The sequence below is a fragment of the Haemaphysalis longicornis genome, unplaced genomic scaffold (assembly GCF_048455015.1).
Source record: "Haemaphysalis longicornis isolate Haplotype H1 unplaced genomic scaffold, Haemaphysalis longicornis Haplotype H1 scaffold_14, whole genome shotgun sequence".
Lineage (NCBI taxonomy): Eukaryota > Metazoa > Arthropoda > Arachnida > Ixodida > Ixodidae > Haemaphysalis > Haemaphysalis longicornis.
Genome location: NW_027526245.1, coordinates 57,891,364 through 57,917,933, shown reverse-complemented (window position 1 = coordinate 57,917,933; position 26,570 = coordinate 57,891,364).

Here is a 26,570-nt window from a genome sequence, read left to right as displayed (position 1 = left end):
TGCCGCCGTTGCTTAGGGGTCCCGGAAGGGCACTGGTATGTGGCGGCATAGCGTTAGGCCTAACGTCTTGCTTTAAGGTCTGATGCTGACAGGCGGTACCCGAAACGTGACGTGTAATGAGCTTACGTTACGTGGCTTAAACTTGACGTGTAATGAGCTTACGTTACGTGGCAGGTCGTTGAAAATAACGTTATGGCTGCCAAGCCATGAGCCTAAACATTGGCCTAACAAGAGCGATTGGCCAGTGCTCTCGGTCCCAGGAATGAAGAAAATAAAGAAAAGATGCATTGAGTGTTTGTGTACAGTGTCGATAAACTTTCCGGTCGTGGATCAATCCACACCGCTACTCAGTCGAGTGCGAGAATGGAGCAAGTTATTTTTAAGAAAGCACAGGAGGTCACACCGTTCCGTTCGACATTTGTTCAAGCAACCAATTGTTGCCCGGCTCTCCACCGCTCGCTTTCCCTTCTTCCCAGGGAGAGAGAGGGCTTGGTTTCCCAGTGTTACCCGAGCCCCAGTGTAACCTGGTGTAACCCAGTGTAACGCGAAGGCTTCTATCCCCTGTGGGCCCGTTGACCCGCTGCTCGGTCTTCGCAAGAGCCCCGCGTCGGCGCCCGCTGTCGGCCTGTTCCATTCTCCGGTTTGTTGGGGTGTTCTCCTTCGCCTTTTGTGAATTTGCAGTCCGTCCCATCATTGAGTAAAGAGGCTTAAGCACCTGCCGGTACCACCTAAGAAAGGATATACGCGGAAAAAGATGGTGATGACGGTTTCATGCCCACAACTTAAGCCACTCAAGCGCAGATGTTCCCTGCAACACGAATAAGCTCGCCAAAACGCAAAAAAAAAAAAAAACAACGCAAGAGGTGTGTAGGACAACTACACATGAAACGGCTAATCTTCTCAACCATTTCAGATAGTTAAGAAGTTCGGTTATGCACTCAGTAACATACGACACAAGCATTGTGAGGCTCGGCCACAAGAGATATGCGCGCGTATAACTCTGAAACATATTACAGGGCTCACATCTCATTACTTATTTAGGCTTAGCTACTGCTTCACAATCTAGCGTGAGTTGAAAGGTTCTAGAATACCATACTTTTTCAAGTTCGCACACTTTCTCTAAATTGATCTTTTGCGTCCACCGCGCAAAATGCGTCCACCGCGCGGAAATATGCCTCCTTTCTGCATAGTTTCTGTTCTGGCGCCAAACTTCTCGCCGGCGTTGCGTCAGCCTAATGTCCCCATCGTTGCCCCGAAGCACGCGAGAAGCTTTTAAGGCAAGGGACGTTGCTCGCCTCAGGAAGCGCACTCGTCAGGTGCACATGGCAGCCCAAGAGCCGCCGAGATCAATGAATCGATGCTGATGCCGCGGAGGGCGCACGCCTCACGCCCGAGTCGTTGATACCTGTGGCACGAAAGAGGAGGAGGAAAAGGAGAAAGGCCTGAGTCGCGCGAATGGAGCCCTCGGGCAGCCTGTACCTTCACGCCGCTATCGGCACGGCGGCGGCGACGGCGGCAAAGACACGCGCCCGGACTGACATGATAATGAAGCCGATGAGTGTCCATTAGTGACGCCTCTGCGCAGTAACGAAATTCCCCGCGCTGGTATCATCAATGTATGGTCACGAAGATATTAAACGACAGCACAAAAGAAACGTTAAGCAGAATGCAGAAATTACGCGAGTTGTTTACAATACGATTCCAGTTATTGAATGGCTAAGCTGCAAAAAAAGAAGCGTGGTGGTGGCGCTTTCTAATCGTGCCCGAAAGGCGGAATTATTTGACGCCCGCTAATCATGACGACTGCTTCTCTGTGCACCGATTCAGACTTTCGTCTTTGTATATCGGTTGCTTATGACTGTGCGTCTGCTGTGTGGGTGGATTGGAACGTTTTACTCCCCGAATATGTACAAATAAACTCGCTTTGCTCTTGAGCTTTACACTTGCACCGTCTTGGTATCCGCGGTGGCAAAGAACGCGTGGTGGTACGGCGCGGTGAGTAACGTGGTGTTTTACGATCTCGCAATCTTGTGGCATGTCAAAATCCAGGTTGCAGTTCTCACGTATGTGCATGTCAGAAGCGAAATATTAACGCCGTTTAGGAAGAGGTGTCATGACGCGAAGCTTATAAACCGCAAAGATGCGCTTAAACGTAGACTACCTCTCCTAAAAGCATGGCACCATTTCGAACGAAGCCTTTACCCGCTCCGTATCATTCCGTTGTGGATCATCTTTATTTCGCCGCAACAGTCGGACGACCGTAATGTTCAAAGGGACGTAGAATGGGGCTTGTTGGTGATGTTTCGTATTGGATTGCGCTAAGTGTACAAAGACAAATGGACGCTGACAGGACTGGGACGAGGCGTGCCACTTGATAGCGTCCCATTTGTCTTTGTATACGTAGTGCAATTCAGTATGAGACTCTAATGCCCCTGGCTAAACGAAACATTTCTAATGACCTCTTCCTCCTTCTTCTTCTTCTTCTTCTTCTTCTCCTCCTCCTCTTCGATGACACCTAAGCATTTTTTTGTGAGTTGGTAAAGCTAAACCCTTGATGTAGAGTTGCCACGCAGAGCTCTGCGGCTCGCTAGTGACTGCTGCGCCCCTGGGCGAGAGGAGCATAACAAGCCGGAGTGCTTAGCACGGCGTAGTGCGCTACGGAATCAAACCGGATTAAAGGACCCATGAATACAAAAGGCAAATTTGGTTCGTTAAGTAGACTGCTTTGTCCCGACAACAATGGTGCCAATTTTATGGCAAACTTGAAAAAATAATCCAGATCTTAAAGAAAAACAGGCGAATCAGTGGCGACACCACACCCACGTTCCGGCACTTTCTCTGTGACGTCACTGAATGTTGTTATAGGGATTGGCCGCCGCCAAGAAACATCACTGGGGAACGCAGTGGGGCCTCCATTTCCGTTTGAGCGTATCACTTGAATGCTAAAACACTCATAATTATTACAAAAACATTGCGCAGAAAAGGGGGCACGGATTAAGTGAGGACAGACATACGCAGAGCAGTTAGTTTTTGTATTATTGGAGTACCAACGCTCCCGGAATGCTACCGTTATTAAGTTCACTGGCAATTATGTATTAGTGCTCGCCCATGTTGCGTCACTCTTGCCAATATTACGTCACTGTAGCGTGAAATTTGAAACTTTTGCTATATTTGTTGCGGTTTTCTTGGCTAAGGAAACGTCTTACGCGGTTCTAGTGGAGCTGGTGTGTTGTTAGAGGCTGGTTCTTTCAAAGTGAACGAGGTCGTATTCTGCACCCGTGGCCTTTTTCACCACAGATGCCATCGAGACGACCAGCATCCAAACAGCGACCGCCCCGCCCCCTCCACCGCCACAGTCTTCGCAATTTCACATGGTTCTGCGCGCGCCCAGTCATGGCCTCGACGTAGGTACACGCTCCATTGCTATTGGTTTTACTTCCGAAGGCCACGATTCAGAGACACATGACGCGTCGCAGCCAATCATATCGTAGGTGCCGTTTCTCTGCTAGAGGCAACGCCGGCTCTGACTCCGGCTTCTTCCTCCATGGACCGTGTAATGCACCATTAAAGAAACGCGTTATAGAATATTTTTCAACGCATTTTTAACAAAATTATTGTATGCATCATGATAGTCTAGCGCCTTTTTATAGAACTTGTAAGCTCTAAAAGAAGGCGACCGGGCAAACGTAACCCTCACCCGGTCGCCCTCACGCCCACTTACTCAGACACACTTCTGCAGTGTCACCAGTCCTTCTTCTTCCTTCTTCTTTGTTCTTTTTTTTTTGTATGCTCAACCTCGGCTTTCGCATGGAGCCTTAATGCTTTATCGAGCGCAAAACATCGTAATTAAGATTCACGCGAGGAGTTCCAAGCAATAATGAAGAAAAAAGACAACTTGGCGTGCAATAAAAGTTCGCAGAAGCGGTTGCATTTTCTGAAGATTGTAGTGGCTTCTTCTTGTTCCTTAGCAGCTACTTCCACTCTTCAGCCGAATGCTGAAAGTATAAATATCTGCGAATGATTGCAGGTGTCGACTCGGGAATAATATTCCAGTTACCCAATCTGCGTGACAATTTCAGCTTTTTTTTTTTTTTTTGTAGTACTCCCCACCATTTCTTTTTCCGTCGGACAGGTTCGCAGAAGTTCCATAAATATGCGTCACAGGAGGGACATATAACGAACAGACAACATAGGTGAAAACATTTTTCATCATAAGAGTGGGTGCTTATTCTCGCAACCATTTTTAACATATCTTCTTTCAACAATAAAGGTATCTTTTTCCCACGATTTCGCGCCCCACAATGTTATTTCGAAATACGTTTTTAAATTAAGTTATTCAATCTCCTCAGCGCTCCCGAACTGCATTAGTAAGGTGGTGCAACGAACGCCAAGTTGGAGGAAAATATGCCTTGCAGTCCAATTTGTCAGATTTATTTACTTATTATTCGTGCGCCCCCACTGTTCGATACCGCGAAATGATATCGGCATCGTGTATGTTCCCTCTGTTTCGTCATATATGCGCGGGTTTTACGTTCCGAATGCCTCAACATCAAAATGAAGTTCCCGAGACCGAAACAACAGCGCGGCATCTCACTGCTCACACACGCCCCGAGTTAGCCTTTCCCAAAGAAACCGAGATTACTCTCGTCTGTCAATATTCAAATTGGCTACTTTTCCGCACGCCCCCTTCTCCTCCTTACGCCGCACGCCGACTTGAGATCGAGAGTGAAACCGGGAAAGGCCGCGTTATTGATTCACCTTTCGTCAAACAGGCTCCATTCTTGTTTACCGAATGTTGGCGACGCCCACTATCTATACACTCCCGAAGATATGGCCCAGCATCGAATAGCGCAGAGTACAGCATGCGGGCCAATCATGTTAGTGATTCTCGGCCCACCGGGGTCAGGTATGCATCTCTCCGCAGTCAATCTTTGCCGTCTAAAATTAAAAACACCTTCACAAAGACAACGTGTTTGCAACGCGGTGCGTGAAGTATACCGGTGATCCGCCGTATGATTCCGTTCCTTTCCCCTTGTGACTTCGCTGCATTCCAGAATATGTAATCTAATTTCCTCGCGTGCGGTACCAGTGTGTATACTACGGAGAAAAGTATGGAAGAGGTCTATTATAATATTCGATTTAAATTTATTATTTCGCGGTGTTGTTGAGGTTTGCAACGAGTGAAAATCCACGCCGAGGTGGTCCTGGTCGATGCGCGTATAGGTTACGTATTACCAGAGTCCTTCAATGCTTTACTGGTCACGAAACTGCTCCGTAACTCAATGGGAGAGCTTCATATGCTGCGTTTGGCCGCCGCGCGGTGGCGCCACCCTCTCACTGAGGTCACTCCTCGGGCGGCGTTGCGCTGGCTCGAACGGCGGAGCCGCGACGAGTTGTGTTTGTTTTGTGCGGGAAAAAAATGTAACGTGCATATCGCGCTCTTGTGATGTGACTTAAGTAGTGCAACGACGATGTCGAACATGAGTTGCGTCCCGGGGTGTCGTTCCTTGTACAGCGATACCACAGAAAATGTTTCCTTGTTCTTTTGACCGAGCGACAGGCAGCTGTGTGACAAATGGAGGGGCGCCATTCCAAGGCAAGCAACGGGAGATTTCAGCTTCGATTATAAGTGTGCGACAGTGTGTGGAAATGCACTGTGTGTGAGAATGAAAAAAAGATGTACCCTTTTGAGAGCATCGTGGACCTAGAATTGTACAAGGCTAACTTAAAGCCGGATTTGTGTCATATCAGTCAGGTTGTAGCGGTGCTTCATTGCCTGTTTGCAAACTTGTATTACATTGCGCTCAGACTCGCGTGTAAAAAAGCTTTGGGACGTCCTTGTGGTTTTACTTTTCATATTTCCGCGAATTATCCCTTAGGATTCGTTTTGTTTGTTTTGTAACCGCGCGTGGCCGATTCCGGTTTCTTATCTGCAGTTTCAACCAGAGCGCCCGTTTGCTCTTTTTGTCGTACGTCCCGTCGGGCAATATTGTTTGATATAGAAAGGGTGCCACCTTGTAGCTAACTTGATTTTTTGTTTCTCCGACAATGTACTCGATCCCATTTCCATGGATCTGAAATTAATAACGTTCCAAGAGTAATGCATGCATAGCAAACGCCGCACAACTCACTTTATCGACGTTTATCTGTTCACGTCACACTGCGGACTGCTTCTTCGACGTTTGTGTTTCATTCTAGTCTTTTGTAGTGCAGGAGATCGCTAGTTCGCTGCGTTCAGAAAAGCGTTGCGTCGTTCTTGGCTACGTGGCAATATTCTATTTCCTCCGTGTGCTGCACATCGCAGCGCGAAAAAATAAATTTTTGTACGCTGGACCACGCTCTTTTGTTTCCCTTCGTAACATTGAAATTTCTGGTTGCGTGTGATAAAATCATTTTCATTGTTCTTTTTTCGCTTTCTGTTTTTGCAAGGATTGCGAAGCGTGCAAGCGGAAGGACACACGGTACAACATATACAGGGTGTTTCAGTGAACACTTTCAAAAATTCCTGAAGGTAGGCTTTTCAAGAAAAATAGGAATTCTCTTAAGGAACAAGCTATCAGGTTCGGCGGACGTCAGCAGTTATGAGAAACATGCGAATTGCATAGTTAATTAACCAAAACTCTGTAATGAACTTTTTAATTAGCGAAGTTTGGCGGTTATTGCCAGTGGTTATTGTAGAGCCTGTAGCTCTGTAGAGCCCTGCAGCCCGCAAAAATCAAGTTTTTTTCCCCCATGAAACCGAAACGCAGCGCACATGGTGCGCCAGAAGTCTAGTGCAAACGCAACATCCGCTGATGACGTGTTGCAGTGACTGTGTCGCCCAATTCAAAAAGGCTCTGGTGATTCCCCACGCTAGGGAATCAGCTGATATCAACTCCATCGCCTCTTGTATTTTTTCAATGATCAACGCTCACCTTATACCACGGCTAGCGTTATCTTTTGTTTCGTTGGTAGGCGCAAGAAAGAGGCTAGCCATTGCCCACAACACGGTCGCCCGTTTCGGGAGTCCTAGTGGGCGTTGGCGACAGTTTTGCTTTTCTTTTTTTATTGTCTCAACCACATCTGACGCGGCTACCAGACGTGCAAGATGTGAAACGTCACCATCCGTTCCTTTTTTTTTTTTTTCGTTAGGTTTATTTGCTGTTCGTTTATAATCGCTGCGTGTTAGAAAGCGCATCAGACAAAGGAAAGGTTTGTTTGCTGTGCGAGGAGGGCTTTCGCGGCTGTGGCTGCTTGCTGAGGCTTCCTAGCTAGGGAAAATTGCACTTACATTTCGAATTCGCCGCCACATTCATTGAAACACGTCACCAGCCGACGTTGCGTTCGCTCAAGACTTTTAGCGCTCCTTCAGCGCCGAGTTTCGTTTTTGAGCGGAAAACAACGGCAGGTTTCCTTACGCTACAGGGCTTTAAACACCGACTTTTTCGTTGTTTTAAAAACTGATATGAAATCGCCTTCTCTGGAGCCACAAAATCACCATTGACAACAACCACCAAACTCGACTAATTAAGAAGTTCATTAGTAGAGTTTAATTACCCACCTAACTAATGTGCACACCCTTGATACTATCTGGCGTCCGCCGCAGCTAGCAATCTCCTTCTTAAGAGGGTTTCTTTTTTTCTCGAAGAGCCTATTTTTATGAATTTTTGAAAGTGTTCGCTGAAACACCCTGTATTTCTTCGTGTTTTGATCCTTCGCGTTTCTGCAGCGTTTTTAGATGTTTTCAAGTATGTACACACTCATCCAAACGACAATACTATTGGGCTATCTCTTTTAGCGTTCTGTGCATTCCAGAGCAATCAACGGATTCATTAAGCGTAGTCTGAACGACGCGTACTTGGTTTCTTTCAGTTTTTTTATTGTATTATCGATAGGCCCGCAGCAGCCCGTGACTACACAGCTACCGTATGTGTGGTATTTACAACTTTGCTTTAAGAAAAGAAGCAATATAGATTTAAAATCCGTATACACGACGGCGCAGCGCTTGTGCCAGAGCACACAGAAGCCGTTGCCGTTCGCGGCCGAAGTTTACGATAACTTACTTCGAAAAATGAAACCCCATTGAAGGCAGGTGATTAATACAATAACCGGACTATTCATCGCTAACTACTACGAAAAAAAACGCAGTTAATCAGGGCGCAGACACCAAAAGCAGCGAGCGTTTGCACGCCAAGAGCTGGCCAATACGCCGCACGCGCGGCGGCTGGATGACCTTCGTGCGGAGGTGGCGCCTGTAGCGGCGCGCGCGGTCCCTATATGAACCGAGAGCCGAAGTTTCGTGACCAGTAAAGCATTGAAGGACTCTGGTATTACGTATTCGATCCACCTGGAGGTCACTACGCTTTTTTACAGGGCACTGAACTACATATGGTACCTGTCCTAGGTGCAACAAAAAATACTTCTGAAATTGAACAGCTCATTGAAACAAATTAAAAGATTATATATATATATATATATATATATATATATATATATATATATATATATATATATATATATAAGAGAAGAAAAACTTCGAACAAGGTAAAAGGAAAGCAAGTTCTCTTTGCTGAAACGTAGGCCACAATCGTGCTTTTACCTTGTTCGAAGTTTTTCTTCTCTTGTGTTCTCTACCATCTTCAAAGTTCTACTACTCCCTATATATATATATATATATACATACACGTCGGCATGTACTTAGAAATGAGGGGCTTGTTCGTTGAGTCCACATAAAAGCGCCGCTAGACGTCAGGAACGCCTAGAAGGAAGGCATAGGGGGAGTAGTTCGTTTAGCTGCTTAGCTGTCGGAGTAGTTGATCATAAACAGAAGCTTTGGACTTACACCTAAGCGCAACACCCACCTTTTGTACCAATAAGCAGCACAATCATCATTGGCATTACATTATCGCGCCAACTGAATCGATGTCCTGCAGTGTTCTTATTTCTGCTCGCAAGTCCTTCCCTAGGTACTCCCCACTTTAAAGCACATTACACCCTCCAGTATAAAACTAAGCTGAACAGGGTCTCATCACCGGCTGTTGTCCTGTACTGCGAGGTACAGCACGAGGACAGGTCATGCTTAAAAAGATGTGACTAAGCAAAATATTACCTTTCCTTGTGTTCTCTTCTTCGCATGCCGATGGTTTCTAGCTCGGTCACGGCAGTATATGCACGAACCGTACTCCGACACATCTCTTAATATACTGCCGGTCCAAGCGACTGCCCTGGAACAAAAAAAGAAGACAATACAAGAGAAGAGGGCAGCCACCTTGCGGGCACCCGAGAGTTGATCGCGATGGCCTATACGCGACAGGTGGTGGCGGTTGACTGGCCGGGTTCGTGGCTGCACCGGCGTACCGCAGGGGTCGGTGCTCCTTCCGCTGCCTTTCACTTTAATCAAGTTCGGCCCGGCCCCCGATCGACTAGAGCGCCGAGCGCTGCCTTCGCGTATGCGCATAAGGCGGCCTTCACGAGCACCGGGGCGTCGCGTTTGTTGTGCGAGAGCCTGTGCGCGTGCCTCCTACTAACACCGGCGAGCGTATTTTCGCATGCGCTAGCCCGTGTAAGCTTCTGCAAGGGCTCAACCCGGTGACCGCGCTTCAGGGAGCTGCTCGATAAAGGGAAGCATGTGGTTACCTCCAAACCCGCCTACGTCGGGTGCTCTTGCGCGAAAGACGTGCGTCGCTGAATACAGTGGTGTACTTTACGCTCACGTGACCTTTTCGGGGCTTCTACTTTTCTCCTCGTGAATGTGTGCGATCACGGTTGAGAGTAGCGTGATTTCCGAAGGCCCTGCTGTGGTGGAGGGGGCCGACACAACGACACTGAATCGTGAAGTGGTGTCCACCAAGGAACAGAGAAGTAACCGTAATCCCTGAAAATCGAGTCAGAGTTGCTTTTAAGACTCGTAGATATTGAGCAATTCAAACTCGTAGTGCGGAATCTCTAACTAGCGTATGTTCACTGCGTCAAAGCCACTGCCATACACTGAGAGAGACGTTGTAACAAACGATGTGATCAGCTGATAGGTCAACATCAATAGCCCTTGCGTACATTTGCGAGGTAACGACTCTTTTCTTTGTTGTCGAGATGTCTTTACTCCTAGTTAAGGTGAGAGGTGACAAAGATGGTGCTAGGTCACAAAGATGGATGCAGTACCCAGCGAATAGAAGTTAGTCCTTGTGCAGGTTTGGGATGAAGGCCGCAGGAAATAGGCATCCTGGATACTGAACAAAACTGAAGCAGGGAACACGTCTAATGCCATCGCATGGTCATCATCATAGTAATCGTCATCGCCGTTTTTATTGCGCCCTTGAAGGCCCCTTCCGGGGTAGCGATCGCACAGACATACACGGACGTCTCCAGTGAAGCGGAGGTCCTGTCACTACCATCGTCGTTATTATTTTCCGATTACTTTGTTTTTTTTGTGTGTGTTACTATGACTAAAAGGCTTGGCCAATCACTTTTTCATCAACTCATATAACGCTATTAAGGTACACATGCTTTGATACTTTTATGCTCAAACAAGTCATGTAGTCATCCAGTGCCGGCATTGAGTCCCGCTATTTTCATAATAATTATCACTTCCACTTTGCCTGTTTTTCTTCTTCCCTCTATTACTGCGCATGATTGGACGGGTTAGCCAGTACCTTTGGCTAGACCTACATGTACGCCCTTAGCGTAACACACTTTGCTACTTTCGCGATTACCGAGCTCAAACTGCTCCTGCATATATAGTCCTCTAATGATGTGACTGTGTCTCCTCCTTACCGTCGTCACGGTCTTTTTTTCAAACGCATCGTTTTCGTTTTCTCTTTGATTTTTTTTCTTCTACTACTCATTTAGCGTTTTGGCGTGTAGCCCAGAGAGGTAAATTGTTCTCGTCTTCTTTTTCTTTCCCTCTTCGCACTTGTAAGCCCTACATATTCGCAATTAGCGTAAACGCGCCTTGGTACTTCGGTAATCAGCGTAGCCACATTACTCCTGTAGATCTCAATACGTATCGCAAACACATCTGAAGGTCGAAAGCCAGAATGCATTCACAGGTCTACATTTTGTTTGCTAAAGCCAAGGCTCGGCTGCGGTGCAGGGGAGGGGTTTCGGACTCACAATCTGTCGGACGCAGTTTCGAATCCCAGATGTCCTTTCTTTCCTTAGTGAATATTCCGTTCGAGCTTTCGGCCATTTTTATGATCATCTTTTGGTCACACGTATGCCGGATGACGCATTTTCGCTTAAAGGCCAACTGCACTCAAAAATTCGGCCTCTTGAAAACACTATTTCCGTAAAGCCTGCTGAAAAATAAAGCATCGTGTGCAAAATACAACAGCTGAAATACGCGCGTGGACGCCGCAAGCGGTGAGCAAAAACAGGCGATTTTGAAACTGAAATCGAGGAGAGCGCGGCCATTGAAGTGACGTTGCAGCCGTCCAGCGAGCGGGACCCCCCATGGGCCGGACGGTCAGCAGCTCGGGGGCAAGCCTGCGCGCAAGCTCTACGCGCGCACGTTCGCACCAGAGCTCGGTCGGTTTTCCAGCTGCGTGGCTGGCCAGAGGAAGAATCTCACGTGGGCTGGAGCGTCAGAGGCGCGTCATGGCTGTTGGTGGCGGAGCTTTTTTAAACGCTTCTGACTGATTAACGAGGCTTTTCACGGGGCCACCACTCGTGTCAAAGCTGATTTAATGGCACAATTAATACACATTAAAAATGAATTTGGTCGAGGTGAAATTTGAGAGCAGTTGGCCTTTAAAGGGCATGTAATGCATGCCCATTGAAAATTATGCTTGGTCAGGTGGCACCTTATCGACCCTGTTCCCGCAAGTCTTTTGTTTGTACGAGCTCGCCTGGCCTGTCTCGACTTATTTGAAGTGAAAAGCACGTAACGTGTAGAGCTGGCAGCCAAGCCTTGTTTCCACGCGAAAGACATACCTCTTCAGAGGCGAGCACATCCTGCAGTCAACATGATATTTCACTGCAAGCCACTGACTGGCGAGAAACACTGTCGCGAGGAAAAAAAAAACAAAGATAGAGAGGATAAGGTCACCGGATAATGATGGTGCAAGCCAGCGCGTTAGTGTTGCTTAAGAAAAAGGGCCACGCGCTCCTACAGAATATTGCACGTTACACATAAAGCATAGTTTTTTAGCTCAGAAGCTAGGCGCAAGCGATTCCGCAGCGAACTCATCTGCGCCCTTCTTAAGCTTGCTTTTTGTTTTACGTCACGAAAAGCTCGAGGAGATCCGAGCGTAGCTGTTTTAGCCGCGTATCTTTGGTACACAAAGGGGCTTGTTTTGAGTATGGCATGAACTACGCAGAGCGCAGAATGGCGAGTTAGCAATTATGGCCTCGCAGCAGCAACGTTTAGCCTACACAACTAATCAAGCATGCCCTCTTCGCGAAACTTGCACACACTGCGTGTGTACGGGTATATGAACATCGTATGCGCGTGCGTGCTTGCGTGCGAGTGTGGGTGTTTGCCTGTTTCTTTTTTACCTGGCGATCGGCACGTAGCAACAATGCTGCGTCTTTAGGCTCGAAAAGAAAACGCAAGATAGAGTTCGTTCCCCAGACATGGCCTCCTCCCTCTAAGCAGTCCGCAATAAAGAAACCACATGACGTCCATCTCTACTACGAACGTGGGCTTGCAAAATACACATCATCCCCCGAGGCGTTGAATGACCTTCCTAATTTGATCTTGTGCGTTCGCTCCTTCCTACGGTGTCCTCGCCTCGTTTGTAATTCAAGCCTGTGAATACAATTTTCCCCGTCTTTGTGATGGCAAAATAAGACAAAAAGACAAGAGCGTGTTACCGGCTTGCAAAGCTCGCTCCGAAAGTACAAGGAGCTTTCTTTTTCTTGGGCACGAAAAGAGGTACTAATCTACTAAGGAGCGCGCGGGCATTATTATCCGCAGTATTTGTAGCAACATCACCGACACAACGTCTGTCGTTCTCGGTTGTTTCTGAAAACTTGCGGGAAGTCTGGCTGCTGCGGGAGCGCAATTTTCTCACATTATATGGACAGCACAAAAGAGCGAAGTGGTTCATAATACGAGCAGCTGCTACTAATTCCCACGCGTGTCCTAGCCGACGGGCGCACCGAAGCGCTCGGCGTGGGAACGCTCAAGTCCGTCAAGGAACGCGGCGGCCAAATGAGCGAGCTTATAGCTTGACGGCTTCTTCTGACGTCACTCCATTCAGCGCAGCCCTTCTCTTCTCCCCCTTAACTCCGCTTTTCATTGGCCCTCGTCGCGCCACAATTTGCTTAATTAATAGCGCGATCCTCGGGCGGCGTCGGCGCGAAAAACAAACTCTCGGCGCTTAATCTTTGTCGAAACCGTTTGCCGGGGCGGTGGGGCTTCCACAGGCTTAGCCCGTAATCCGCCTTCAAATATTTACCTTACCGTTCGCTCAATCTGTGTGTGTGTCTGCTTTTCTTTTTTCTTTTTTTTCTTTTCACCCATCGTTCGCTTGTTGCAGAAGACAACTTCGAACATAAGCGGACATTTTTTGATTAATTTTCCTGCCCTCTTTAATGTTTTTATTATGGGTGCTTCTTATACCGCCTTTCCCCGCATGTCTCGAGCCCTGTTCTTTGGATATTTGCCCCGGGTTCCTCGCTACATTCGCAGGATAATTAAAGTCATATATTCCAGTTAAAACGATGGCGACAGTATTTCCGGGTTATACGCTGCTTGAGGGTATATAAACTTCCGTGTTTACACTTGTTTTACAACTTCCGTGGTAAAACACGGCGCGTCAGCTCAGCATATCCTTATCACGAAATTAAACGCGCTCACCTGCTTTTATGGGCCATGAAGACAAAATACAACCAGGTAAATGTGAAACAAGTAGCCTTTGGTAACTAAATCAGTTCTTTTCCAGCCGCCGAAGGCCTCTTTTTATCCGAGAAAATGCAAGAAATAGAGAAGAACTTTCGCATTCAGTAGCAGTATTAGTATAGCAAGTATGAAGGAGGCGGACTTAGCCTTCCATAGCTGCCGGCAATTGTTCCGCCTTATCGTTCACAATACAATATCAGGGACTCTCAAAGTCATCACACCTCACTTTGCCCTAAAATAACAGACACACAATGTCACCATTCCTGACTTAGTCCTGTGGACTGCAAGAATCCGAGTAGGAGATGAGACACCTCTCTTTAGCTCTACACGGCGTAGTGACGCAGTAGAGGGAAATGCTAGTAAACCCACGTTTATCAGCGTCTTAACAGCACATTACCATTCAATCGATACGATCAAACGGAGCCAAGTAGAATCGGTCAATACTTTTTTGGTTGATCTTTGACTGGCGCTCATCCAATCGAGGAAACAAAATTTTGTGACGTCATGCTGACCTCGCCAGCAAGTGGCAGGGGAGGCGTCACGGCCTCGTCTATTTTCTTTGATATCTCCATTATTTGTTGAAGTTCGCGACAATAGTTGGCGTCATTCTTATCGGGACTAAGCGGTGTTTCGAATGAGCGCAACTGATTTTGTCTCCATGGCCACTTTGAACGCCGTCGAGGCACCCGTTAGTTTCGTTGGGTGTTAGTTCTGTTGGCGTGCATGCATTCGATTATTTTCAGAGGCGAAACCCCTTAGGGGCTGGGGCTGTTCTTGTCTCCTGTCATCGTCGTAATTATCGTTTCATGTAGTCACAATACTAAAACACTGGGAAACTCGTTTACGCCTCTTTCTAGAACATAACGCGTACTAAACAAACACCGGGACACTCGTGCACGACACGCCCTAGAGAGCTTTGTGCTTCAAAGACAAGCGACTTCTACAGCAAAGCTGTATACCTCTACCACCCGCCGCGGTGGCTCAGTGGCTAAGGCGTTTCGCCGCTGAGCACGAGGTCGCGGGTTCGATTCCCGGCCATGGCGGCTGCTTTTCTGGTGGAGGCGAAAAGCAAAAACGCCCGTGTGTTAGAGTTTTCGGCGCACGTTAAAGATCCCCAGGTGGTCAAAATTAATCCGGAGCCCTCCACTACGGCGCGCCTTATCGCGTGCGTTGCGTCGGCGCGTTAAACCCCACAATCAATCATGTATACCTCTACCCGCCAACGGCTTCATCTTCGTTGGAAAAAACGACAAGGCGCCGAGAATACACTTGTGACACTGCACGTTTCGCCCCTCTCCAGGTTTCACGTTAGTGGAGATGGCCCTGTATTTTTTTACCCTTTGATTTACTGAAACCACAAATTTCTGCATGAAAGCATCTCATGACGGGAGAGGACGGAAATAGTTAAAAACTTGGTAACCATTTTAGCATTCTTCTTTATCACGCTAAACTTTGTGAGTCTTATGCGGCCATTCTTAAGTGTTTGCACGCAATAGCGGAGTCGTTCCCGCTGGTCGACAGAAGCCGTCTTGTTTTGAGCTGTTCCACCGCAGATGTTAACCAAAATACAAGAACACCTGTACAAGCGGAATAAAAGTTGGTGCAAAAAGCATTCACTGAGTGAATAAAAAATGAAATACAAAAAGGAAGCTCTAGAAATCGAGCACTCCGAGAATTCCCTCGCGGGGCGTAGGAGCAAAGTGGCCGCGCTTATCTCCTTAACATTTTATGAGCCCATCCATCAACTGATATTCCTTCTTTCTCTGCACGGGATCAATAATTCTTGGCGGTCGGGACTCCTCGCGGTTCGCAATTTCGCCGCCACGTGGTCTCGGGTTCGTGCGCGTGCGCCCCGCCAAACTCTCTCACTCGATTGGCGCGATCAATCAGGCGGCAATCGGCCCCTTGCTCGGCGGATAAACGGCGGGAAATTATGAAATCGTAGTAGTCGTGCGCCGGCGGTGCGTCTGTGATGAGCGATTCAGCACCGCTTACGTGTAGGTCTCTCTTGTCTTTCGTAAACGCTCAACCTGTTGTAGAACTGCAGCTGCTAGCAATCGAACGTTGTGGGAAACACGAAAGTAGCTAGCCGACAGTATTGATTACGTGTTTAGTGCTTCCCGCAAGTCTACTGCCGAAGTCCAAACTTCTTCACGTGTTCCTTTCCTTTTATAATAGTGCCTCTATTGAGGATACCAGGACGCCGTCCGGCATGGTATGTTCACTTAATAATATATATTGAACCGCTAATAACTCAATACAGCTTTGTTCGGCGCGAAATGTTATTTTCGTTACGCATGTAAGCTGCATTTAATTAAATGAACACGTTTCAAATTAACGGCTTCCTGAATAGGCTTAATGAGGAAGCAAATGTGAACTAAGGCGGTAAGTTGGTTGAGTTGGTTACTGACTAAGGAAATCATCGTACTAGCGAACACTCAACAGAGACAGAGGTAAAAGAGTCGTGTGTTTCGTCGCCTCTTTTACCTCTGTCTCTGTTTAGTGTTCGCTAGTACGATGATTTCCTTAAGCAAATGTGCTTAAGGGTGAACCTGTTGGACTAGGCGAGAAATAAAGAACGGGCTGTCAGTTTTCTCATTATATATGAAAGGATGGAGGCCGAAGAGGCGTTGGAACACGTGCGCATACTCGAGACTCGACAGCAACCACTCGTCGTCACTGTTGAAGTATAAAGACAATGTTTAGTAGTTTAATTACTTGCACGGCAGACACAAGACTTGCCTGCATAACCTGGTGCGATTATGAGAAAATCAATCCAACCTTTAGCGCGCACTGTTGCCGTCAAGCGACACATACAAAGAACGATATATATTACCGCTGCCTTTGTGAGGGCAATTCGGGGCGATACACTTGCGCTGAGCAGTCTCGTCTCGTTCCCCAGCACAGCCGCTCTAATCTTGGGATGCGAGGTACAACGTTTCCCCTTATGGAAAGGCTAAGCAGCTAAGCCTAACCCGTGGAGCCGTTAAGCCTAACGCACTGTAAACCAGCGAAATGCATTTGTGATACAGCTAATGCTGCCGCTGCACGGCTTCCGGGGCCCGACAAAAACCTACGCAGATGCTTTCATAGCTGATTTAGAGGAACTACTCCCCTAGCTCCCTGAATTGGGCTCCCACTGCGCTCTGTGTTCGAGAAACGGTTGTGAGAAATGTGTTCTGCCCCGAGTTCGTTGAACCAAATTGGATCACTCTGGTGTTCTTGGACAAAACTGTAACGTTGCAAAGTTTTCTTGCGCTAATTAACTGATAGGTAGCCTGAGTCGGAATAATTCGCGAACATTCGTAAATTAGTTCGGCGCGTTTGTTCGCTGCGATCGCGGCTGGCGTGGCTTCACCGGCGCCCTTGCCATCTTAATTTATTTTTGGGGGGAATTCTTCGACGCCTGTTCTCTCTCGAAAGGTCAGGTGACAATTTCGCGTTCCGCACTTTGTAAAACTGTGTGCCTTGTTGTAATAAGCGCGACACGTCGTGAAGTGCCTTTTTTATAAGTAACTGCATATATTTTGTCAAACGTATCAACAGCCCAAAGACTTTCGAATCCGGTGTGTCTGCAGCGTTTGTGGTATTCAAACTTATCCACCAAATCAGAAGTAACGAAAGTTCTTGCTGAGTGAATAAGGAACGACGCTGCATCTTTGGAGTTGGCTGGTTAGTACAAGCTTGCAGTATATCTTTGAAAGACAAACTTAATAAAGCCATCGCAGAAAATTGAAACTTCAGGCACAGCATTGAGCTACCTTGGATACGGATTCAAACTGCAGGAAAATAAGCAATTTGAGGGCAATTCGTCAATAAAAGTTGCTGCGAATAAAACTGTAGCAGATAGGTTCCAAGCTGCTTCTGGAACTGGGCAGAAGAACCTCCTAAACTTCCAACTTCACGCAAGGCAATCTTCCCCATCTAATAATAGTGGTTGAAATATGCATTGCATAACTAAAGAACTCCAGTTCGAGTAATCATTTTCGGAAGCACTGCACTATGCCGAAAAGCTGCATGTGTAATTTTATTCCTAAGTTTATAAAAGATTACGCCTGTGCTTGACATGAGGCATGTGCTATTGAAAGTGGCGATTAAACTATGGCCATACACGGTCGACTTACAAGCGGTATTCTTAACACCAAGCCTGAGTCAGGCCGTATGTTTATCGCGAAATATTTAGCCGGGAATGTACATCGTGGTGCGTCTGTAGAACACATAAACAGTGGTAACCGTAGTGAATGTGCTGGCGAACATCCAAGCGCGAGCGTCAGTGAAATAGGATACACGCATATCGTCGCGCCCGAAACGCTAATGCGGCTAATCGTGCTATGGCGTGCGCACGCGTCGGCGTCAGGGAGACTTGCTTCATGTTTACACTCAAGTTTAGCGAAAATAACTGCCTGCCTTAAGGGTAACGTCAGCATCCGTTAGGCATGAATGCGAGTGGTTAGCAGTATGCGTCGGCGGGAACGTTCGGATTACAGGGGCCATTTCGGGGAGACAAAAAAAAAAGATGTTCGTTTTAGAGGAGCAAAAAACATCGTCACGCACATTTTTATGGCCTCATTGTTAAGTGCGTGAGTAAATGCTGCATTTCTAACAACGGAGCTGTTCTATTGCAGTCTCTCCTGGTATAGGGTCCCACTCCCTACGAAGCAGGTTACTACGCTCCGCAAAAAGCAGTTCCAAATAAAGAATAAATTCATAAAAATAAAACAAAGGTCCAGGGCCTCCAATTTTTGATAAAAGTTGACCTATATTGCGCCTAAAATGTGCCTTCCCAGCAGTACATCGTTGTTTAGGGGTGAAGCCGACTTAAAAAAAATCGGTGTAGGGTTGGTCTTTGTAAGCTAGCTTTCCCACATTGCCTGCTGGGCCATGAAGCGTGGTCATCAACGGAGGAAGTATGATTACAGAAAATAGCTCTAATTCTTGTGTTACCAAAAATATCCGGAAACACGTTATACTGAAATTAACCGCTAAGAAGACTGCACTATTATGCCGAGTTTTATTTACTTTCCATTGTTAGTGATTTCGCAGCAAAGTTGTAGACGTTACAGAAATACTGGCTGCTGTCAACACATGGCCCCGTATACGGAAGGAGTATGGTTGCAGAAAACGGTTGTAACTCCTACTTCACCGCAACTATCCGAAAGCAAATTGTATGGCAATAAGCCGCTAAGACGGCTCTTACATTACACTCAAGAAAGAAGCCCAAGGTAAATGGAATCTTTGTAAACACAGCACGTAGCTCCGCTGTGTCAGCAGATTTAACACTCGATGGACCTGGGTGTAATATGTATCAGAAATTTATTCGCTCAGCTTTGTATCTTAGCGAATGTAAAGTTCCTAATTTTATGGAACCTGCGACTGGCTTTGCGGCGCCGATGAGCAGATTTTTTTTTTCTTTGCATTGTGGAGGCTTAATTTTTTTTTTTTTTACATTCAGAATCTGCAAACTTCCTTATCAATACACAACCCCGAACTGTTCAAAACCGCGCTCCATGATTCATTCTATCAAATTACGCCCAAACAGCTAGCACATTACTGACGAAAAAACTTTAAACCTTCCATTTCTTACTATTCGACGCCTCATTTCGCGATTGCGCCTTTTTCAAAAAATATTTTACAACAACGAAATCTAGAACAATCTCTTGACATTCCCGCTGCATACATTTCTTCCCCTCTTGACCGCTATGTAAAAGCCAAGCAGCAACACCAACCATTATATTGGCTCATTCATCGCGAAAGCCAGTGTGAACTGGATCAGCCGTCTTGCCGACATCTTTTCTACAAAACGACTGGAAAAATTCAAGTCTTCACTTGCAAATAGTTTTTATTTACTCCTCCATTGTTTGTTATGTCATTTGTTTTTGTTTTTTATTTCACTCATCTATGTAATGCTAGAACGGCCATGAGAGTGAAGTAAATGAAATCAAATTTTAAAAATTAATGCACTACACTCTGAAGCACTCCTGTGGCGCAGCTTCCCCATAATGCATTCGGCGCGCCAAATCCATGCAGCTAGCTATGAATTTTCTGCGAACGATGATGTTGAGCGTAAGATGTGACTCAAAAGTTTAGTCTGCGCTGTGGCCTTACGCAATGCAAGCCAGACCTTCTGCATTGGGCACTGCTACAGCGAATATACTACCTTTTTGGACAAATGGTGCGCACGTTCACTGAATACGCTTTGTTGGTGGCATGCACTGGTCACTTGAGTGTATTGCAGCTAAGCTGAACAACGTGATTGCCTTAAGCAATGGAAGTGTTTGCGTCTGTTGGTTCATACTTCACACAAAAAACAGCGCTCAAGACGGGACAGAAGGAAGGAGGCTACACACACAGCGCTGACTACCAACAAAGTGTTTATTTGCCGCTCAGCAATACAAACGAAAAGGTTACAGCAAGATAAGTGCGGAAAGAATCCAGAAACAAGAAAGATTACATAAAACTTTAAAAGTATAGACAAGAAAGAGCATCTCTGCGCAGTCATATCACTATTTAGATCATTTCGCTTCGTCTTCATTAAACGCTATCTCTTTTGCAGACAAAGCAACAGAAGGGGTGCTTACGCAATCGTCACCTCCCTTATAAATCGTGCATGCTTCCAGCAGCTCACGCGTGCGCTGATTTCTGTAGTGCTTAATCACTTTACACTGATCAAATTTAGGAGTGCACTTGCAGGACGACACGTGCGAGTGGAGCCTTGTCTTGTGGCATGGCGACAAGGCAAGCATGCAAGAGAGGAAAGGGCGACATTCGCAGTGGGGAACGCACCCTCGCACCCGGCATCTTAACTGCGCATGTCCGTGCGTTTTCCAAGGCCGCTGCCGGGTGATGGCACCGATATCTTCGGCCGTGCGCTCCGCGGTTCGTATTTGAATTGTCCATGACTGTACGTGAACAGACCCTTTATAGCGTGTGAAATATGTTTCGCATCATGCCAGGAACCTAGTACGTACGTCCCTCATTTGTAATTTCGTTGTAGTTTCCCAACGGCGCTCGGAGGGCCACTCTACGTGCTGAGCTTAAGCGGGTAGGCGTCCAAGTTATATGCCATGATCCGCCTGTGAAGCTTGGAGAAGGAGTACATTTAAGTCGACGACAAGCTGATCTTTCGGGAAAGATGCTAGGAATTGAACTGCGTGCGGATGTGTCGTGAAAATAGCCCACTCAATTGCGGACTTCTCCGGGAAGAATGCGAAAGCAACGCGAGAGTTCTTCACGCTCGGTAGTTGTAGATGCCGTCCTGCCGCCTGGTGGTAGCGCTGAGGTTGGCGCTAGACGCAGGAATCCACATCGCGATTGTAGATGATATGGCTTGCATAGATTACCGGTCAATGTGCCCATTGCGGACGCTAGGTTCCTTAAGGTGAGACTAACCTGATCACAATACTATGGGACTTGCTAATTCAAGACCCACGGGCTCAAAAAGCATCGGGTACCGATACTAAATGTTCTAAAAATTCATAAAAATGTTCATAACGGCCTAGTTTGCTTCTTTACGATATATGTCACCTCTTTACTGAGATGACAAATAAACAAGAAACGTATTTTTGGTCGATCGAGTTCTCACTAGATGGCGCTAGCAGTATAGCGAGCAGGAGATTTCATTTTACCACTTCAGTACAGAAGTGACATATCTCTAAAATAAGCAAGCTAGGCTGTTCTGAACGTTGATATGTATTTGTAAAGCTTTTTTGTATTGGCGCACGGTGGTCTTTAAGTACGTGGATCATAAAGTAGTAGCTCACACTGGAATGTCAACAAGTGGGTCCCCCTTAATAAAGAGTTAAGGGGGAAAATATTTTAGGGCAGGTGCGAGAACGTGCTAGCTGGTGTGCAACGGCAGGCACCGTAACCGCAATTTGTATAGGGGTGCAAACATCCGGGGCGCGTGTAACGGTAGAGCTGGTAGCCGGTGGGGCTGCTGTAAAAGAGCACACACTTTGGTAGCCAAGCTGAAGGATACAGGTTGGCCGTTCCGTTCCGCATTGCCACAAACTGCATTCATCCACAAAGCAGCCCCTGCGCGCTGAGGTAGACGGGTGGCAGCCGTCTGCATTCTGATAGCGTCACCGCAGCAGAGGTTGCCTTTGGAACGCTGATAAAATAATCTACACGTCCTGGTGCATGCTGAATAGAGCTCTGGCATTCTTTCTTAATAGAAGGGTCCGGACCGAAAGCTGTAGCGGAACAGGCCACCACAGATCGCTTCGTATACATCCGGAGAAATCAGGGGATTGAGGAACTACCGAAGTTCCACGAAAACACGCAAAAAAAGAGGCGGATGACATTAGCTTATTCTATAGATGGCGACCATCTGGTGGTCGACGTTGCACGAAACCACGCAAAATAAGAGGCAAAAGACATTAGCTTATTATTTATATGGCGAACTTCTGGTGGTCATGTGAGAGACCGGTCAAATGTCACCTTTGGGAGCTTGTAGCTTGTTACGTATGGCATTGTGTCAGCTGTACCAGCGCGTCTGTAGCACGTAGGATCACGCTAAGGTAAAGCGATCGCAGCGCACTTTATTGCTAAAGCTTGCAGACGACGAGCTACCTAAAATGCCGCGATGGAGTCCATCCGCTGCTGCACCCTCACTCGTGGCATACGCCTGTTCCGTCCGGAGCTCCATATGCAGATGTAGTCGGCGTACAGGTCGGTTTAGACAGGCTGCTGGAGACATTGCTGCAGTACTGTAAATGAACTGTTGGTGGGAGAAGTGATTCGTTGGAAAAGAGGAAAAGAAAGTGCACTGGGGATTAATTCACTGCTAAATAGCACTGGGCTTAGCACCCCGCCCGGCGGGGGAGATTAATGACGGGTACGTCCCACGCGCCGTGCCTCGTCCCTACGTATTCCTTCACTAGAAGAGCGTGATGAAGAAAAAAGGAGCAATTTGCGGACAACTTCGCGCACGCAACACAACAGGCGAGCGAAGTTCTGTCGCCCTGAAAATATTAAGCCAGGAAAGATTGCTTCAGGCATCGATGTAATTTGAATGAAGACCTACGTCCTGTGGTTTTAGGAACCCGAGTTCTTTTCCCTCTCCCGTAGCGTAATAATGCGATGCGGATGTGCACCGGCGGGTAAGCTCTATTCTTCCGGTGTTGTCTTCATTGTTCGCGGTCTATCTGGATTTTCTCCTCACGTGAGCTTTGAAGCGGCGACGAGATCAGCTCGAGACAAACCTCAAGTCAATTCACGAGCTTATTTTTAGCCAGCCTGGTGGTGCACGTGGAGTTTATCCGCCCGGAAGAAGGCCGGTCCGCAGCGCCTCATCGAACAATCAGCAGAAAAGGCGAAAAAGAAAACGAGCGGCTCGTGGCTCTCTTGATTATACATATTTGCGCAGCGTCGCCGACATCAAGCCCGGCGAAGAGCCGGCGCTGACCACTGGAAAGGCCCCCCCTTTTGCACATGCCGCGCCAAGACGGATGACAGACAGGCGAGCAATCGTCGGTTCTCCAGCCAGCTTGAAAAGCCAGCGATCGACCGGTCGTCTCGGCCCGACAAGCGCTCGGTCGCGGCCTGTTCCGCCGGCGTAGAGCGTGTCAGCTGGCGCGAGCCCAACACGGCCTGCGAGCACGTGGTTCGAGAGCTTTTGTGCCGCGGCGCCGCGTGTATACAGCCGGCGGTTGCGCCGATATATGGGCGCGCGATCGGTGTACTACATCCAAGTTTTGCACGGAGGGGCAGGCTGCCTTTTCGCACTTGGTCGTGTACGGCGATTTGCTGCGCTGAATGTCGTGGAAAGTCTAGCGCTTAGAAGTGGTGGCGTGCATTCAAGTGGACGACGGCATTTTTTTTTTTAAAGCGCCAGCATCACTCGCTCGTTACTTGGCTCAGTTGGCAAAATACCCGCCGTCCCTGTATTGGGGTAACCAAACAGCATGGCTGGAAGCCGTTGGTTGAATTTTGATTGGTGGGGGATTCAAAATATTACGCGAGCACGTATGCTTAAACGATCCTACGGCCTTCATGCTTTACTATGACTGTTAAAATTGCCCGCAAAATGTGTCTTCGTAGCTATGCAGCTCCGCTAAGCAGTGAAGCCCTCTTGGAAAAAACTTGATGTAATGTTTTGTTTTGTAAAGCTGGCGTTTCGCCTAAAGCCCTGCAGTAAAGCATACAAAGAAAAAGGGGGTTTTCGCTTTTTTAGCGGTATCACGAACACAGCAAGAGTAAAGTGACTGCCGTAATTGGGCGGCATAGCTTAGCTAGAAGTTGATAATCACACATTCTCACATCAAAAGATAAATCTTAGGTGCCCCTGTAGTTTTTAATTCGCAAGTTCTCATTAAAATGACGCGTGGAGTTAAAATGTGCGAAGCCTATACGCCAGGTAACGCAGCATTGGGGTTGCCAGGATCACCCGACAGTTTAGAATTTGCTGCGTGCGTATCCGTGACTACTTGTCAGTGCTCAATATCGCATCTACTCAAATAAGCTGCCCAATGGCGCAGCAATCGATTCACGTAGCGACAGTCGCGGCGCACAGAGACTAATGTTCAAAACGTTTCCTGAGCGACATCATTTTCCGCAGAAGTGTGTCCTTCCCTCGCAGCGTAGACATTTTCCTAGATATTTGTACTTGAGTGTTTTTATTATATTTGTTCACTCGCATTTTACGGAGCATAACATCTACAATCCTGCAAATAGAAACGTAATTGTCTAGATAATTATGCTAAAACACCCTTTTCATCGAATCTCTTGTTTGCTGCACTTTGTAAAATAACGTATATCAATTTTTATAGCAGGTCCCAAAGGTAGTTTCTGACTTTGGGACCTCCTTCTGTACATCCTAACCATGTCTTTAACATTTACAATAAAATCTTTTGACTTTGACTTTCCTCTGTCTCTCGAACGTTCAGAAGTAATATTTGTTCGTGCAAAAGGCCTGAGGTACCAGAAGTTTTTATTTTTATCTTCCTTTTGTTATGTTATGACGCTGGTCGTGACCAGACGTCTCCAAGGTACCGCGACGTCGTTGATTGTGGGTTTAACTTACCGCCGCAACGCAGGTGACGAGGCGCGCCGTAGTGGAGGGCTCCGGATTAGTTTGGAGTACCTGGGGATCTTTAACATGCGCCGAAACTTGTCCGTCCGTCCGTGCATACGTCCAGAACACACATCAGCCTTCTGACATTTTATGTGCGCTGCGAAAGTTTTCTGCTTGTGCCGCCTGCGCCACTTGTTTTCTCCCTATTGTTGAGGAGGATTTTGTCGCAGTCATTACATTGTGTTTTAACCACTTGTTCTTTGGGCAGGTAATTTTGTTCTTCGTAATTTTGTTCTTCGCAAGTTTGTTCTTTTGTAATTTTCTTCTTTTTTGTAATTTTTTTTTTGCAACCGTAATTTCGTTCTTCGGGCGGCCGATCACTGACTCTCGACTCGAAGCATTTTATGACCGAGATAACCCATCGTAAGCAACGCTCTCCGGTGCCGCTTCTCTACAGCTTGAGGCTGATTAATCGCCACAGAAATATTAAGTTGCAGATTGGTACAAGCCCGGCGCTAACAGTGCGATGCACACCGTGATAAATATATTGAAATGCGGCGCTCCGCTTTTGCACTAACCTAAAGGACACCAAACCACGTTTATTTACGAAAAGAATGCTTAAAATTGAACAAAGAGAGCAAAGAGAGAGAAAGAGAAAATTTACCGCCACGTGGGAGACTGATCTATGTATATTGCCAATGTTTTCTTCAAAATAAATCAGTTGTGAGTGCAGCGCTGTCCTGTCTACTTCTCGTTCCTCTTTTGTGCCGTGTTTTTCCGCGCTGGTTTGTCAACCATGAAAGAAAACATTTCACGGTAAAAAAAGTCAACGGTGTTAAAAAAAACTGTGGTTCATTTCTGCCATAGGATTTGGTAAAACACGAAAGTGAAATTTGCAGCGAAATCTGCAGCTGAGTATGATTAACGGGACGGCGCCTGTCTTTTACGTGTGCTTGGTGAGTGACGTTCTCCTGGCGCGTCTCTTCCGCAAAGGTGTACTGGCGTCATTTCCGTGACGGATATGACGTCAGTGAAATCTTGGTGTATCCTGGCATAAAACACTGTCGTGTTAAAATATAAAACCTGAAAACGAACAACCCTAAGTATAACGTACTCTATGGTTCTAAGGTCGCCTCCCCGCAAGAAGACGCTATGTGCAGGGGTGCACCCTTTAGAGGCCGCTTGCTTCGTTCTACTGGTGTCATTTCCGTGACGGATATGACGTCAGTGAAATGTGTATGTGTCCCGGTATAAAACACTTTCGTGTTAAAAAAATAAACATTGCTCTGCTTGGAATGCAAGCCGTCCTCGCAAAAAACACGCAATTCTATCCCTAGGCTGTGGAGGCTTGCTTTTGTTTCTTTTTCTTCCATGAAATTAATTCAAATATGTATGGGGAGTTCTTTTTTTCGAAATGAGTCAAATCCAGAAACCGGAACTAAATCAGATCAAACTGTATACTGAAAAGAAAAACTGGCCAACTTTCCGAGGTTGCGATAAAATAGGTCAGATAACGCCTGGCCAACGGGTACGCAGATCGTATTTCGTATCGAAAATGAGCAAAACCCATTTTTGCAATGGAAGTGTGCTTTTGGTGTGACTTCATATAACCGACATGGGAACATCCTTGTGAGTTCTCACCTGACAGCTCGATATGACAGGCGGGAGTAATTATTTAATTTTATTTAATGTAATTTTTATAATGTCCTTAAAATGTCCCTAGCTGACATGTAAAAC